The following is a 17,439-nucleotide window of genomic DNA, read 5'->3' as shown; positions in this document are numbered from 1 at the left end:
GATATCCTGTGAGTTTCAATTGGGTTTAGTATATGTGCATATGTCCTATAATGAATATGTAATTTTGAATGCAATAGATAACTGAATATGTAAGTCAAAATACACATAAATATTCATATAGTTATACATGCTTTTGTGTTGGTATTAAATTGGGTTTGGTGTATCTTTAGGGTTAAGAAGTGAATATGGATATAAGAAATCAGGAATATTCAGAAGAATTTTTGCATAAAAATGTGTATAATAACATACATAAACATATGTTCTGAAACAGGGGGGGTTTAATGTGAGTCATAGGATTTTTTTTAATTTAGAGATGTCATATATAACCTATAAGTGAATATATAATAATACAAGCTAATACACCTTTGATATTTGAATATATAAGTAAAATGCAAATAAATATGCATAATATAAGCACTTTTATGAAAAATTAGGTTTAGATTTTGGGCAAGGTTAGGGTTAGAATTCAATTTTCTATTGGATTAGGATTAGAATACAATTTTGGGTTGAGTTAGGGTTAGGGTTAGTAATTAATATGTATATCAGTAAATGTGAATATTCATGATTGTAAATGTGAAAATATGTTTGAAAACATATAAATATATACTTTCTGATAGGGGAATGTTTAAAATGTGAGTCATATGAAAAAAATTTTTTAATTGCAAAGTTTTTAATATAAATTAATCTACAAATATATATGCATATATACCATTTAACAATTGATTATGTAAATCAATCAAACAACATATGTATTCTTGGGGTCACGTGGTGACTGGGCCGGGGGAAATGGCAGCTTCAGGAGACAGCAGCACAGAGTTTCAGCACGTGGAAGCAGCACAGAGGAAGCATTTATGACTTTCTACAGTGAAGTGAAACAAATAGAGAAGAGAGATTCGGTTCTGACGTCCAAAAATCAGATTGAAAGATTGACCCGTTCTGGTTCATCTTATTTCAATTTGAACCCGTTTGAGGTTCTTCAGATAGACTCTGAAGTGACAGATGAAGAAGTATAAAAGAGGTTTTGGCAGTTGTCCATATTGGTGTATCCTGACAAAAATCAAGATGATGCTGATAGGGCACAAAAGGCTTTTGAAACTGTGGACAAAGCTTACAAGTTGCAACTGGATCAGGAACAAAAGAAGAGGGCCCTGGATATAATTCAGGCAAGAAAAAACACGTGGAACACACTGTGAAAGAGTGGAAAAAAACAATTAAAGAAGGAAGAATATCTAGAGGAAGATGATCCCGAGTTGCTCAAACAAGCAGTATATAAACAGACCATGAAACTCTTTGCTGATCTGGAAATTAAAAGAGAGAGAAGCCAAAGAGATTCATAAAAGGCAATGAATGACAAAGAGAAGCAGAGATTGAAACTCAAGAAAAAGTCAAATGAGAAAGGGAGTGGCAAAAAAACTTTGGGAAAACTCAAGATGGTTGATGGTTGGGGGGACAGCTGGTGAAACTTCCAAGAAAACACAAAGGGGAAGAAAGAGGAAAAATCAGACCTTCCTGAGACCACCCAAAGTGAAAATGGAGCAGCATGAGTGACCCCTGGGTCATTCACAGCCACAGAAAGTTCTCCCAGTTCTTCCTGCTCTGAAGGACTCATTCTTTTCCTCCCACCTCCACCCCAACATACAGTAGTTTTGCTTTTTAGTCCATTTTGTTTTCAATACTATTTAATATCGACCAGAGTAATTCTTTTGTACATTGAAATGAGGGGCTCTGTTTAAAAAAGACTCCCCCCACCCATTAACCCTTAGAAAAATCAGGATTGGAAGGTGCCACCATTGGTGCTGCCTTCTTTCCTGCAGCCTGTATCTTAATATTTTGTTCTTCACTGAACTGTGATGGTTAGAAACTCCATGTATGGTTTATGGAAATCATCCAGTTAAACATATTGCTTACCGTGGTGTTGCTGTGACTTCAGAGACAAGGGTGGGCTGCATTAGGGAGCCCCTTGGCCTCCATTCTTTCTTCTGGGTGTGCCATTTTCTGAAGCCCTAGATCAGAATAGGAAGGCAGTTGGGCATACAGAGCAGTCAGTTGATGCCCTGAAGTCATCTCATATTTGGCATGTGCCCTTCTGACTGACCAGTGTGACATGAGGTGCTGAGCCACCTATCAACCTGTTTCAAAGAGCTAGACATCTTCCATCCAGTAGCATTGTGTCAAAGCCTGTCTGCATTCATTAGTGGTAATATTCTTTATGTATAATAAATTTTTATACCCCCCAAAATGTATGTGTGTATATATATATATATATATATATATATATATATATATATATATAATATATTCTTATCACTAGACAAACTTTTACATAAAATTAGGTTTGAGTTTACAGGTAAAGTTAGAGTAAGATATAAATTTTAAGTGGTTTAGGGAAAATATGTATATCTGCAATTTTGAATATTTGTAAGAAAGTACATATGAAAATATATATGAAAACATATAAACAAAAGTTTTGAAATAGAGAAGGGTTCAATGTGAATTATATAAGTACAATTTTTAAATTTAGGGATACATTCTTAAATTATATACATGAAATTATATATACAAATACATAAATGAATATATCAATCAAAATACAGATCATTATTCATATTATCACATGTCCTTTTATGTGAAATTAAGTTTTGTTATCAACACGATGTTAACATTAGCATTAAATTTTTTATTGGTTTCCAAGCATGGATTGTGATTGAATATATATCATAAAACATGAATACTTATATATAGCTACATGTGAAAATATGTATGAAAATGTATGTATGTTTTGAAATAGGTAATAGTTCAATGTGAGACACATAAATACATATTTTTTAAAATTTGGGGATATGTGGATAAATATATATGTGAATATACAATTAAATGTATGCAAATACACCATTGATAATTGTATATAAAAGTAAAAATACACATTCTTCTTACTCTATGTATATTTTTGTAAATTTAAGTTTAGGTATGGGGTAAATTTCAGGTTAGAATTAAATTTTGGGTTTGATTACCTAAGGTTAGAGAATGAAGATGTAGATCAGGAAAGATCAGTTTTCACCAGAAAGTATGCTAGAAAATATATTGAAATAGCAAACGTTTTAATATGAGTCATACAAATACCCTTTTAAAAATATGGTTGCATAGATAAATTACATAAATGAGTATATCTATATACAAATATACCATTGATTGCTCTATATAGAAGTCAAAAAAACCACAAATATTCATATTATTATGTAAGTTTTCATGGAACATTCCATTTAGAGATGGTATAAATTTAGGGTTAATATTAAATTTAGCATTCAGTTTGGGTTAGGTTTAGGGAATGAATATGAATATCAGGAAACAAGAAGAATCCTAAGAAAGTATGTGTGAAAATATAAAAAAAGTCACATATACATACATTTTATGAAAAATGAAAGCACATAAGATGAACAATGCATTTTCACATTTTTCATTAGGGGATGCATTGATATATCATACATACAAATATATGCATACAAATATTTGCATACATATATAATAATTTAATACTTGTCAAAATACACATAAATATTCACATTAATGTAAAGGCTTTTTGTAAAATTAGATTAATTATAGGGTATAACTTACAGTTACAGTTAAAATTTCATGTCTGGTGCAGTGGCACACACCTGTAATCCAGGCAGCTCTTGAGGCTTAGGCAGGAGATGAAGAATTCAAAGCCAGCCTCAGCAACAATGAGGCACTAAGCAACCCAGTGAGGCTGTGTCTCTCAATCAAAAGAAAAATAACCCTCAGCATGTAGCAGGATGATTGAACGTCCCTGAGTTTGATGCCCAGTAACCAAAAATCAAACAAAATTATCAGTTAGTGTTAAATTTTGAGTGGTATAGGGAATGAATATGTATATACTGTAACATGAAAAATCATAAGAATGTATATATGAAACTGTCTAAAACCATATGTAAATATATATGATTTGAAACTTGAAGTTTATACAGTCACATGTATACACTTTTTTAAATTTTGGTATGCCTGCATATGTTATATAAATAAATATGAAAGAAAATATATGTGAATACACCATTGATAATTAAATAAGAAGGGAAAAATACACATAAATATTCCTGTTTGTATCCATGATTTTATGTAATATTAAATTTAGGTACAGGAATAAGATTAAGGTTAGTATTAAATTTTATGTTGGTTTAGCAAATGAAAAACACCAATATTCATAATAATGTATATGTGAAAATATGTGTAAAAACGTTAAAATACATGCTCTGAAACAGGCAACGGTATCATGTGAGTTGTATGAATACAATTTTTTTTTCCAGATATTATGTGCATGCATGCATACATCATATAATGAATATGTAATTGTGAAAGCCAATATACCATAGGTAACTGAATATGTAAGTCAAAATACACATAAATATTCATATAGTTATACATATTTTGATGAAGAATTATGTGAAGTAGAGGGATAATTAGTGTTCATATTAAATATGGGGCTGGGATAAGTTTATAGTTAAGGAATGGATATCAATATCGGAACTCATGAATGTTCATAAGAATATGTGTATGATAACATACCATACATATATGTTCTGAACAAGGAAGATTTAATGTGTTAGTAATACACTTTTTATTACTTAGGAATGTTATATATAACCTATAAATAAATATATAATAATATATGCTAATACAACTTTGATAATTTAATATATAAGTAACTGCACATAAGTGTGCATATCAGTGTAAAACTCATAAAATTTGATGTAGATATTGGGGAAGGCTAGCATTAGGATTCAATTTTCTCTTGGGGTAGGGTTAGAATACAGTTTTGGGTTGGTTTAGGTTAGGGTTAGGAATTAATGTGTATATAAGTAAATGTGAATTTTCATGAGATTTATGTGTGAAAATATGTTTGAAAACCTATATAATCATGTTTTCTGATACAGGAAGATTTATATTGTGAGTCATATGAACACACATTTCTAAATTGCAAAATATATCAAGTAATGTAAATCTAAGTAACAAATATATTCTTATCACTATAAAAATTTATATAAAATATGTTTAGTTATAGGGGTAAAGTTAAAGTGAGTTATAAATTTTGAGTTGTTTAGGAAAAAATATGTATACCTGGAAAAATGAATGTTTGTAAGAATGTACATGTGAAAATATGTATGAAAACATATAAACAAAAGTTTTGAAATAGAGAAGGGTTCAATGAGAATTTTAAAATATGCTTTTTAAATTTAAGTATACACTCAAAAATTTTATAATGAAAGTATTATATGTACAAATATACATAATTGAAAATATCAAAATACACATCATTATTCATATTATCACATGTCCTTTTATGTGAAATTAGGTTTTGTTATCAACACAATATTTGGATTAGTATTAAATTTTTTATTGGTTTCCATATATGGATTGGGATTGAATATGTAGTCAAACATGAATATTCATATATATCTACATGTGAAAATATGTATGAAAATGTATATATGTTTTGAAATAGGTAATGGTTCAATGTGAAGCATACAAATACATATTTTTTTAAAATTTGGAGATGCATGGATACATATATATGTGATATACAATTAAATGTATGCAAATACACTTAATCATTGAAGGTATAAGTCAAAACAGAATAATGTTTTTATTACTGTATGTGTAGTTATTTAAGTTTAGGTATGGGGTAAATTCAGGGTAGAATTAAATTTTGGGTTGGGTTAGGGTTAGGGTTAGGGAATGAATATGTACATCAGGAAAGATGAGTTTTCACCATAAAGTATGCTTGAAAATATATTGAAATAGCAAATGACTTAATATGAGTCATAAAAATACCCTTTTAAAAATATGAATGCATGGATAAATTACATATATGGATATATAATATATATCCAAATATACCATCGAATATAGAATATAGAAATCAAAAATATGCAAATATTCATATTTTTATGTGTATTTTCATACAAAGTTCCTTTTAGTGATGGTATAAATTTAGGATTAGTATTGCACTTAGGGTTCAGTTTGGGTTTGGTTTTGGGAATGAATATGGATATCAGGAAAAAAGAATGTGTGAAAATATAAACAAATTTGTATATGTTATGAATAATGAAAGTGCAAAAATATGAGCCATGCATTTACACATTTTTCATTAGGGAATTCTTTGATATATCATACATGTGAATATAAAATAATATATATGCAAATATACTATCCATAACTGAATATATGTCAAAATTCACATAAACTTATTAGTATACACACTTTTATGTTAAATTAGGCTTAGTTAAAGGGATTATAGGGTTAGTTTTAAGTGTTGAGTTGGTTTAGTATTGGATACGGAATGAATTTGTATATTGGCAAACAGAAATATTCATAAGTAACTTAATAAAGATTTTTTAATTTGAGGCTGCATGGACATAATATATAACTGAGTATATAATATTATACATTCAAATATAGCATTGATCATTTACTATTTAGTAAAAATACCCATAAACATTCAGATTAGCATACATAATTTTATACAAAATAAGGTTTAGTTATAGGGATAAAATTACAGTTGGTGTTAAAGTTTGAATCCCGGTGCAGTGGCACACACCTGTAATCCAGGCAGCTCTGGAGCCTAAGGCAGATGAAGAATTCAAAGTCATCCTCAGTAACAATGAAGAACTTAGCAACTCAGTGAAACTGTGTCTCTCAATAAAAAGCAACATAGCCCTGAGCATGTGACTTAGTGGTTGAGTGCCCCTGAGTTTGATGACCATTAACAAAACAAAAAAACAAAAACAAAAACAAAAACAAAAAATTACAGTTCATGTTAAATTTTGAGTGATATAGGGAATGAATATGTATATATTGTAACATGAATAATCATAAGAAAGTACATGGAAAAATATAACTAAAAGCATATGAAAAATATATGTGCTGAAACTCATAGTGTATACTGTGAGTCATATGTAAACACTTTGTAAATTGTGGTATGCCTGCTTGTGTCATATAAATAAATATGAAAGTGTACATATGTGAATATAATATTGATAATTGAATTTACAAGTAAAAAAATACACATAAATGTTCCCGTTTGTATACATGCTTTTGTATACATAAAATTAGATTTAGGTATAGAATTAAGATTAAAGTTAGCATTAAATTTTAAGTTGGTTTAATGAATGAAAATGTATATCAGGAAACATGAATATTCATAATTATGTATGTGTAAATATGTATAAAAATGTTAAAATATGTGCTCTGAAACAGGGGATGGTATCCTGTGTGTTGTATGTATAGTTTTTTTTAATTGGGTTTGAGATGTGTGCATATATCATATGATGTATATGTATTTATGAATACACACATACCACAGACAGCTGAATATGTAAGTAAAAGTACACATAAATATTTGTAAAATTATGTTAGGTGTAGGGATCCTTAGTGTTCATATTAAATTTGGGCTTGGGATAAGATTAGTTTTTAGAATATGGATAACAGAACAAAAGAATATTAATAAGAATTTTTGTGTGAATACACTACATGAATTATTTCATGAATAATTTTTGTGTGAATAGAATACTATCTTAAATTTGGTTAGGTTTAGGGTTAGGAATTAATATGTATATCAGTAAATATTAATTTTCATGAGATTGTATGTTTGAAAACATGAACATTTTTTCTGATAAAGGAAGTTTTATAATGTGAATCACATAAAAATTTTTAATAATTGCATATTTCATAGAAATTAATCTATAAAAATATATATGCATATATTCCATTAACAATTGAATATGAAAATCAAAGCAACATACATATTTCTATCACAATACAAACTTTTACATAAAATTAGGTTTAGGTATTAGGGTACAATTAGAGCGAGTTATGAATTTTGAATTGCTTAGTGAACAAATATGTTTATCTGGATATATGAATATTAGTAAGAAAGTGAAAATATATATGAAAACCTATAAATACAAGTTTCAAAATAGAGAAGTGTTTAATGTTAATTTTATAAACACACTTTTTAAATTTAGGGATACACTCATAAATTATATACATGAAGATATAATATATACACAAACATTTATAACATATCACAAACATTTTTGAACATATCAAAATCAACATCATCATTCATATTATCACATGTGATTTTATGTGAAATTTCATTTAGTTATCCACACAATATTAGAAGTAGTATTAAATTTTTTATTGGTTTTCATAAATGAATTGGGATTTAATATATGTATATTGAAATATGCATATTCATAAATATCTACATGTGAAAATATTATGAAAATGTATATACACTTTGAAATATTTAATGGTCAATATGAAACATATAAATACTTTTTTTAAATTTGTGAATACATGGATAAATACATGTGTGAATATACAATTAAATGTATGCAAATACATATTAATCATTGAAGGTATATGTCAAAACACCCATAACGTTTCTTATTATTCTATATGTAGTTATGTAAATTTAGGTTTTGTTATAGAGGTAAATTTCAAGTTAGAATTAAATTTTGTGTTGTGTTAGGTTTAGGGTTAGGGAATAAATATGTACATCAGGAAAAATGAGTTTTCATCATAAAGTGTGCTTGAAAATATATTAAAATAGCAAATGGCTTAATGTGAGTCATACAAATACCCTTTTTAAAATATGGATGCATGGATAAATAATATATATGAATATATAATATATATGTATACTATTAATTATTGAACATTGAAATCAAAATGCATACTAATGTTCATATTTCTATATATGTTTTCAGTCAAAGTTTCATTTAGTTATGGTATAAATTTATGGTTAGTATTAAATTTAGGGTTGAGTTTGGGTTAGGGTTAGGGAATGCATATGGATATCAGGAAACATGTAGAGTACTAAGAAAGTATGTATGAAAATTTAAAAATCACATACACATATGTTATAAAAAAGGTAAGTGCATAAGATGAGCCTTGCATTTACACATTTTTCTTTAGCAAATCCATATCTTCATATCTGCTTAAGGTAAAAGAAAAAATATATATATTTATGGCTTGAGAAATTATATACAAATTTTTGTACATTCTTATTTATAATAGCCAAGTAAAGTATGATTGCATTTATATAAAAGTCCAGCAAAGGTGAATATAGAGAGGCATAAAATAGATTATTGATTGTTTGGTAATGAAATGTGGGATGGAGATGGGGATTAACAGCTGATGAGCAGAAGCATATTATTTGTGTGATGAAATGTTCTAAAATTGGGTTTGAATTATGGCTTAATGAAACTTAAATAAAATTAATAAAACAATAAAATTTCCAAGAGTCAAAAGGGATGAATTATGACGTATGTAAACCCAACCTCTATAAATCTGTTGAAAAGTGATAAGTGATTAAAACAAGTAGTCTTAAAAAAAAAAAGGTAAGTGCATAAGATGAGACTTGCATTTACACATTTTTCTTTAGGGGAAGCATTTATATATCATATATATGAAAATAAATATATATATGTGCAAATATACTATTGATAATTGAATATATGTCAAAAGACACATAAATATTCATATTAATATGCAGACTTTTATGTAAAATGAGGTTTAGATATAGGGATTAGAGGGGTACTGTTAAATGTTAAGCAACTTATGATTAGATTTAGGGAATGAATATGTATATTGCTAACAGGAATATTCATAAGAATCACAATAAAAGACACTTTTTTTAAGTTGAGGCTGCATTGATATAACATATACATGAATATATAATAATATATATGCACATATGGCATTGATCATTTAATATTTAAGTCAACATACCCATAAACATTCACATTAGCATTTTTTTTGTAAAATGAGGTTTAGTTATAGGATTTAAATTACAGTCTGTGTTAAAATTTGATGCCTGGTGCAAGTGGTGCTGAGATTACTCCTGTAATCTCAGCAGCTGTGGAAGCTGTGGGCAGGAGGGTCAAGCATTCAAAGCCAGCCTCAGGAACAATGAGGCACTAAGCAATTCAGTGAGACTCTGTCTCTAAATAAAAAGGAAAATAGTCTTGAAGATGTAGCTTGGTGGTTGAGTGCCCCTGAGTTTAGTTCCCAGTAGCAAAACAAACATAAAAAACAAAAATCACAGTCAGTGTTAAATTTGTGTTGTATCAAGAATGGATGTATATATAAAGTAACATGAATAATCATAAGAATGTACGTGTGAAATATGTCTAAATCCATATGTAAACAAATATGTTCTGTAACTCAAATGTATACTGTGTACTGAAAGTCATATGTATCCATCGTTTTTTAAATTGCCCTATGCTTGGTTGTGTTATATAAATAAATATGAAAGAAAGTATATGTGAGTATACATTGAAAATTGAATATAGAAGTAAAAAAGCATATGTAAATATTCCAATTTGTACACATGCTTTTATGTAAAATTAGATTTAGGTATAGGAATAAGTTTAAGGTTAGTATCAAATTTTAAGTTGGTGTAGTGAATGATGTATATCAGGAAACATTAGTATTCTTATGTATGTGTGAAAATATGTATTAGAACGTTAAAATACATTCTCTGAAGCAGGGGATTGTGTCATGTGAATCGCATGAATTCAACTTTATAAAATTGGGGTTGGGAATAAATATGTAATTATGTCAATACAAATATACCATATATAACAGAATATGTCAGTCAAAATATACATACATGTTATTATATATAATTTTACATAAAATTATAATTGGTATAGAAATAATTGTTTCTTTTAAATTTGGAGTTGGGATAAGTTTAGAATTAAGAAATTAATTTGGATATCAGAAAATAAGATTATTCATATAAATTTTTGAATGAAAATATGTATGATAACATATATAGACATATGTTCTGAAACAAGTGGGGTTTAATATGAGTCATAGGAATGTACTTTTTTTAAATTTAGTAATGTTATATAACCTATAAATAAATATATAATTATATATGCTAATACAGCTTTGATAGTTTAATATATAAGTAAAAAACACATAAATATACATATTAGTATAAGCTCTTAGGTAAAATTAGTTTTAGACATTAGGAAATTTTGGGGTAAGTATACAATTTTGGGTTGGTTTAGGGTTAGAGTTAGGAATTACTATGTATATCAGTAAATGTGAATTTTCATGAGCTTGTATGTGTGAACATATATTTGCAAACATATATGTACATATATATGTACATATGTTTTCTGATACAGGAGGTTTTATAATGTGTCATGTAAAAAATTTTAAATTGCAAAATATATTATAAAAATTAATCTATAAATATTTATGCATACATATCATTTAATAATTAAATATGTAAACCAAAGTAACATATATATATTCCTATCACTATACAAATTTTATATAAAATTAGTTATAAATATAAGGGTAAAGATAGAGTAAGTTGTAAATTTTGAGTGGTTTAGGAAAAAAGTATATGCTGAAATATGAATATTGTAAGAATGTACATGTGAAAATATATATTAAAACATAAAAAGTTTTGAAATAGAAGGACTCTAATGTGAATTTTAAACATATGCTTTTTAAATTTAAGGACAACCTCATAAATTATATATATGAAAATACAATATATATGTAAATATTTATAATTGAATATAACAATCAAAATACACACCATTATTCATATTACCACATGTGGTTTTATGTGAAATTATGTTTAGTTATCCACACAATATTAGGATTAGTATTATACTTTTAATTGGAGAATGAGGTTAGTACTAAATTTGAAGTTGGTTTGGCAAATGAGTATGTATATAAGAAAACATGAATATTCATAAGTGTGTACATGTGAAAATATGTGTAAAAACTTTAAAGTACATGCCCCAAAAGAGGGGATGGTATCCTCTGGGTTTTATGAATAGATTTCTTTTTAATTAGGTTTGGAATACATGCATATATCATATAGTAAATATGTAATTGTGAATGCAAACATATCATATATAACTTAATATATAAGTCAAAATACTTAATATGTAAGTCAAAATATTTATATAGTTATACATGTTTTTATGTAAAACTATGTTAGGTATATGAATTATTAGTGTTGGTAATAAATTGGGGTTGGGATAAGTTTAGTGTTAAGGAATTAATATGGATATCAGAACACAAGAATATTCAGAAGAATTTTTGCATGAAAATGTGTATGATTACATATACAAATATATATGTTCTGAAACAAGGGGGATTCAGTATGAGTCACAGAAACACACTTTTTTAAATTTAGGGATGTTATATATAACCTATAAATTAATATATGACAACATAAGCTAATACACTTTTGATATTTTAATATATAATAAAATTCACATAAACATGCATATTAGTATAAGTACTTTTATGTAAAATTAAGTATAGATATTGGGAATGTTGGGGTTAGAATTTAATTTTCTGTTGAGTTAGGGTTATAATATAATTTTGGTTTGGGTTAAGGGTTGGGGTTAGGAATTAATATGTATATCAGTAAGTGTGAATTCTCATGAGATTTTATGTGTGAAAATATGGTTTTTTTTCTTTTTTTTATTGTAAACAAATGGGATACATGTTGAAAACATTAATGAGCAAGTGTTCTCTGATAAAGATAGTGTGGTAATATGAGTCATATAAAACATTTTAAAATTGCAAAATATATCATATAAAATTAGGTTTAGGTATACAGGTAAAATTAGAGTGAGTCATAAATTTTGAGTTGTTATGGATGAAATATGCATATCTGTAAATATGAATATAAGAATGTACATGTGAAAATATGTATGAAAGCACATAAACAAAAGTTTGACATAGAAGTTTCAACGTGACTTTTATAAGTATGCTTTTAAATTTAGTAATATCCATAAATTATATACATGAAAGTATAATACATATACAAATATATAGAATTGAACACATCAATCAAAATGCACATCATTATTCATATTATCACATGTCCTTTTATGTGAAATTAGGCTTAGTTATCCACACGATCTTAGGATTAGTATTAGATTTTTAATTGGTTTAAGTGGATTGTGATTGAATATATATATTATGAAACATGAATATTCATAAATATCTACATGTGAAAATATACATGAAAATGTACTTAAAGTAGGTAATGGTTTAATGTGAGACATGAAAATACATATTATGTTTAAATTTGAGGATGAATGGATAAATATATAGGTGAATGTACAATTAAATGTATGCAAATATACCATGGATAATTGAAGGTATATGTCAAACACATAACATTTCCTATTATTCTATGTGCATTTATGAAAATTTAAATTTATGTATAGGGTTAAATTTCAATTTAGAATTAAATATTGGGTTGGATTAGTGTTAGGGTTAGGGAATGAATATGCACATCAGGAAAGATGAGATTTCACCAGAAAGAATGCTTGAAAAAATATTGAAATAGTAAATGGTTTAATGTGAGTCATAAAAATACCTCTTTTAAAATATGGATGCATGGATAAATTTCATATATGAATGTATAATATGTATGCAAATATACCATTAAATATTGAATCTAAAAGGCAAAATACACACAAATTAACATATTTCTATATATGTTTTTATGCAAAGTTTCATTTAGTTATGGTATAAATTTAGGGTTAGTTTTACATTTACGGTTGTGTTTGGGTTAGGGTCTGAGAATGAATATAGTTATCAGGAAACATGAAGAGTCTGAGAAAGTTATGAGTGAAAAAATAAACAAATCACACACACACATAAATGTTATGAAAAAGTAAAGCACAAAAATATGAGCTATGAGCTTACACATTTTTCATTATGGGATGAATTGATATAGCATATATATGAATATAAAATAATATATGCAAATACTATTGATAATTGAATATATATCAAAGTACACAAAAATATTTATATTAATATACAGACTTTTATGTAAAATGAGGTATAGTTATGGGGATTATAGGTGAGTTTTAAATGTTTAGTTGGGTCAGTATTAGGGAAGGATTTGTATATTGGCACACAGGAAAATTTATAAGAATCATAATAAAATATTTTAAGTTGAGTCTGCATGGATATAATATATATCTCCATATATAATATTATATATGACAATATGGCATTGATCATTTAATATTTAAATCAAAATACATGTAAACTTTTATATGCTTTTATGTAAAGTTAGTCTTAGTTATAGGGATAAAATTACAGCTAGTGTTAAAGTTTATTGCCTAGTGCGGTGGCACATATCGGTAATCCAGGCAGCTTTAGAGACTGAGGCAGGAGGATAAAGAATTAAAAGCCACCCTCAACAACAATGAGGCAATAAGCAACTCAGTGAGACAGTGTCTTTCAATAAAAAGCAAATAGCCCTGAGGATGTGGCTGGGTGGTTCAGTGCCCCTGAGCTGAATACCCAGTTCCAAAAAACCAAACACAAAATTACATTTAATATTGAATTTTGAGTGGTATAGGGAAAAAATATGTATATTGGGTTACAAATAATCATAAGAATGTATATGTGCAAATATGTGTAAAACTGTATGTAAACATATATGATCTGAAACTGGAAGCATATACTAAGAGTGATGTATACACACTTTTTAAAAATTGTTGTGTGCTTGGTTATGGTACATAAATAAATATTAAAGAGTATATATGTAAATATAAAATTGATAATTGAATATCCAAAAAAATACACATAAATATTCCTATTTGTATACATGGTTTTACATAAAATTAGATTCAAGTATAGAAATAAGATTAAAATTAGTATTAAATTTTATGTTGGTTTAGTGTATGAATATGTATATCAGAAAACATGAATATCCATAAGTATGTACGTGTGAAAATATGTGTAAAACATTAAAATATGTGTGCTGAAGTGGTATGGTATCATGTGAGTTGTGTGAACACAGTATTTCTAAAAATCGTGTTTGGGATATGTGCATATATCATATGCACAAAATATAACATGTGTAATCAAATATATAAGTCAAACATACATACATATTCATATAATTAAACATGCTTTGTGTAAAATTATTTTAGGTATAGGAATAATTTTTGTATTATATTTGGGGTTGTGATAAGCTTAGGGTTAATGTTGAATATGAGTATCAGAACACAAGTATATTCTACAAGAAATGTATGATAGCATATGTAAATATATATGTTCTAAACAAGGACTGTTTAATGTGAATCATAGGAATAAAATTTTATAATTAGGGATGCTATACATAACCTATAAATGAATATATAATAATATATACTAATATAGTTTGATATTTTATTATAAAAGTATAAATGCACATAAATATGCATATGGGTAAGGGTTAGGGTTAGGAATTCATATGTATATCAGTAAATGTGAAGTTCATGAGATTGTATGTATGAATATATGTTTAAAAACATATATGAACATGTTTTCTGATAGAGGAAGGTTTGTAATGTGAGTCATATGAACAAAGTTTTTCAAAATTCCAAATTATATCATACAAATTATATCATATAAATTAACCTATAAAATATATATGCAGATATACCATTTGACAATTGAATATATAAATCAAAGTTACATGTATGTTCCTATTACTATAAAATTATATTAAGGTATAGTGTAAGGATAGAGTGAGTTGATTAGGGAACAAATAGGTATAGCTGGAATTATGAATATTAGTAAGAATATACATGTGAAAATATGTATGAAAACATATAAACAAAAGTTTTGAAATAGTGAAGGGTTTAATGTGAATTTTATAAAATACACTTTTTAAATTTAATGATTCACTCAATAAATCATATACATGAAACTATAATATATATACAAATATTTGTAATTGAACACATCAATCAAAATACACATCATTATTCATATTATGACATGCTTTTATGTGAAGTTAGTTTTAGTTATCCACATATAATTAGAATTAGTATTAAATTTTTAATTGGCTTTTGCACATGAATAGAGATTGAACATATATACTGTGAAATATGAATATTCATAAATATCTACATGTGAAAATATGTATGAAAATATATATTTTTTTTGAAATAGGTAATGGTTAGATGCAAGACATGTAAATACATATTTTATAAATTTGAGGATACATGGATAAATATATATGTGAATACATAATTAAATGTATGCCTATTGATAATTGAATGTATAAGCCAAAACACACATAACATTTCTCATTACTCTATAAGATTTATATAAATTTAAAGTTTAGGTATAGGGTTAAATTACAGGATAGAAAAAAAATTTGGTTTGGGTTAGGGTAAGGGTTAGGGGGAATGAATATGTACATCAGGAAACATGAGTTTTCACCAGAAAGTATGTCTGAAAAAAATATTAAAATAGCAAATGGTTTAATGTAAGTCATACAAATACCTTTTAAAAATATGGATGCATGGATAAATTTTGTGTCTGAATATATAACAGATATGAAAATATACCATTGATTATTGAATAGAGAAATCAATATAAACACAAATATTCATATCTGCATATAGGTTTTCATGCAAAGTTCCATTTGGTTATGGTATAAATTTAGGGTTAGTATCAAATTTAGGGTTGGGTTTTGGTTAGGATCAGGGAATGAATAAGGATATCAGGAAACATACAGTCATAAGAAATTATGTGTGAAAATATAAATAAATCACATATACATATCACATATACATATGTGTTATAAAACAAATCACATATACATATGTGTTATAAAAAGAAGATGAGCTATGCATTTACACATTTTACATTGAGATGCATTGATATATAAATGAATATAAAATAATATATGCAAATATACTATTGATAATTGAATATATGTCAAAATACACATATATTCATATTAATATACAGTGTGCTATGGAAAATGAGGTTTATTTATAGGCCTCATAGGGTTATTTTAAAAGTTGAGTTGTGTTAGGATTCGATTTAGGGAATAAATATGTATATTGGCTAAGTGGACTATTCATAAAAAACCACAATAAAGACATTTATTAAGTTGAGGCTGCATGGATATAACATATACCTAAATATATAATATTATATATGCCAATATAGTATTGATCATTTAATATTTAAGTCAAAATACCCTTAAATTTCACATTAGCATACATGTTTTTTAGGTAAATTTAGTTTCAAATATAGGGTTAAAATTAGAGTTAGAGTTAAAATTTGATGCCTGGTGCAGTGGCACACATCTGTAATCCAGACAGCTCCAGAGGGTGAGGCAGGAGGATCAAGATTTCAAAGCCACCCTCAGCAACAATGAGGCACTAAGCAACTCAGTGAGACTGTGTCTTTCAATAGAAAGCAAATAGCCCTGAAGCTGTAGCTTGGTGGTTGAGTGACCCTGAGTTTGATACCCAGTAACAACAACAACAAAAAAAAAATAAAAACTACAGTCAGTGTTATATTTTGAGTTGCTTAGGGTGTGAATATGTATATAGGGTTACA

The 17,439-nt window shown here is 27.1% G+C and overlaps 1 pseudogene across 1 annotated transcript; it reads left to right on the top strand.

Annotated features, from left to right (window-relative positions):
- Positions 1 to 786: 786 nt before the first annotated feature.
- On the top strand, positions 787 to 1,548 carry LOC306643670 (dnaJ homolog subfamily C member 8-like; annotated as a pseudogene). The gene has a single exon. The product of its transcript is annotated as a dnaJ homolog subfamily C member 8-like (transcript).
- The last annotated feature ends 15,891 nt before the right edge of the window (positions 1,549 to 17,439 follow it).

Source organism: Sciurus vulgaris (assembly GCF_902686455.1).
Source record: "Sciurus vulgaris genome assembly, chromosome: 14".
Lineage (NCBI taxonomy): Eukaryota > Metazoa > Chordata > Mammalia > Rodentia > Sciuridae > Sciurus > Sciurus vulgaris.
This window is presented reverse-complemented; position numbering and strand designations above follow the sequence as displayed.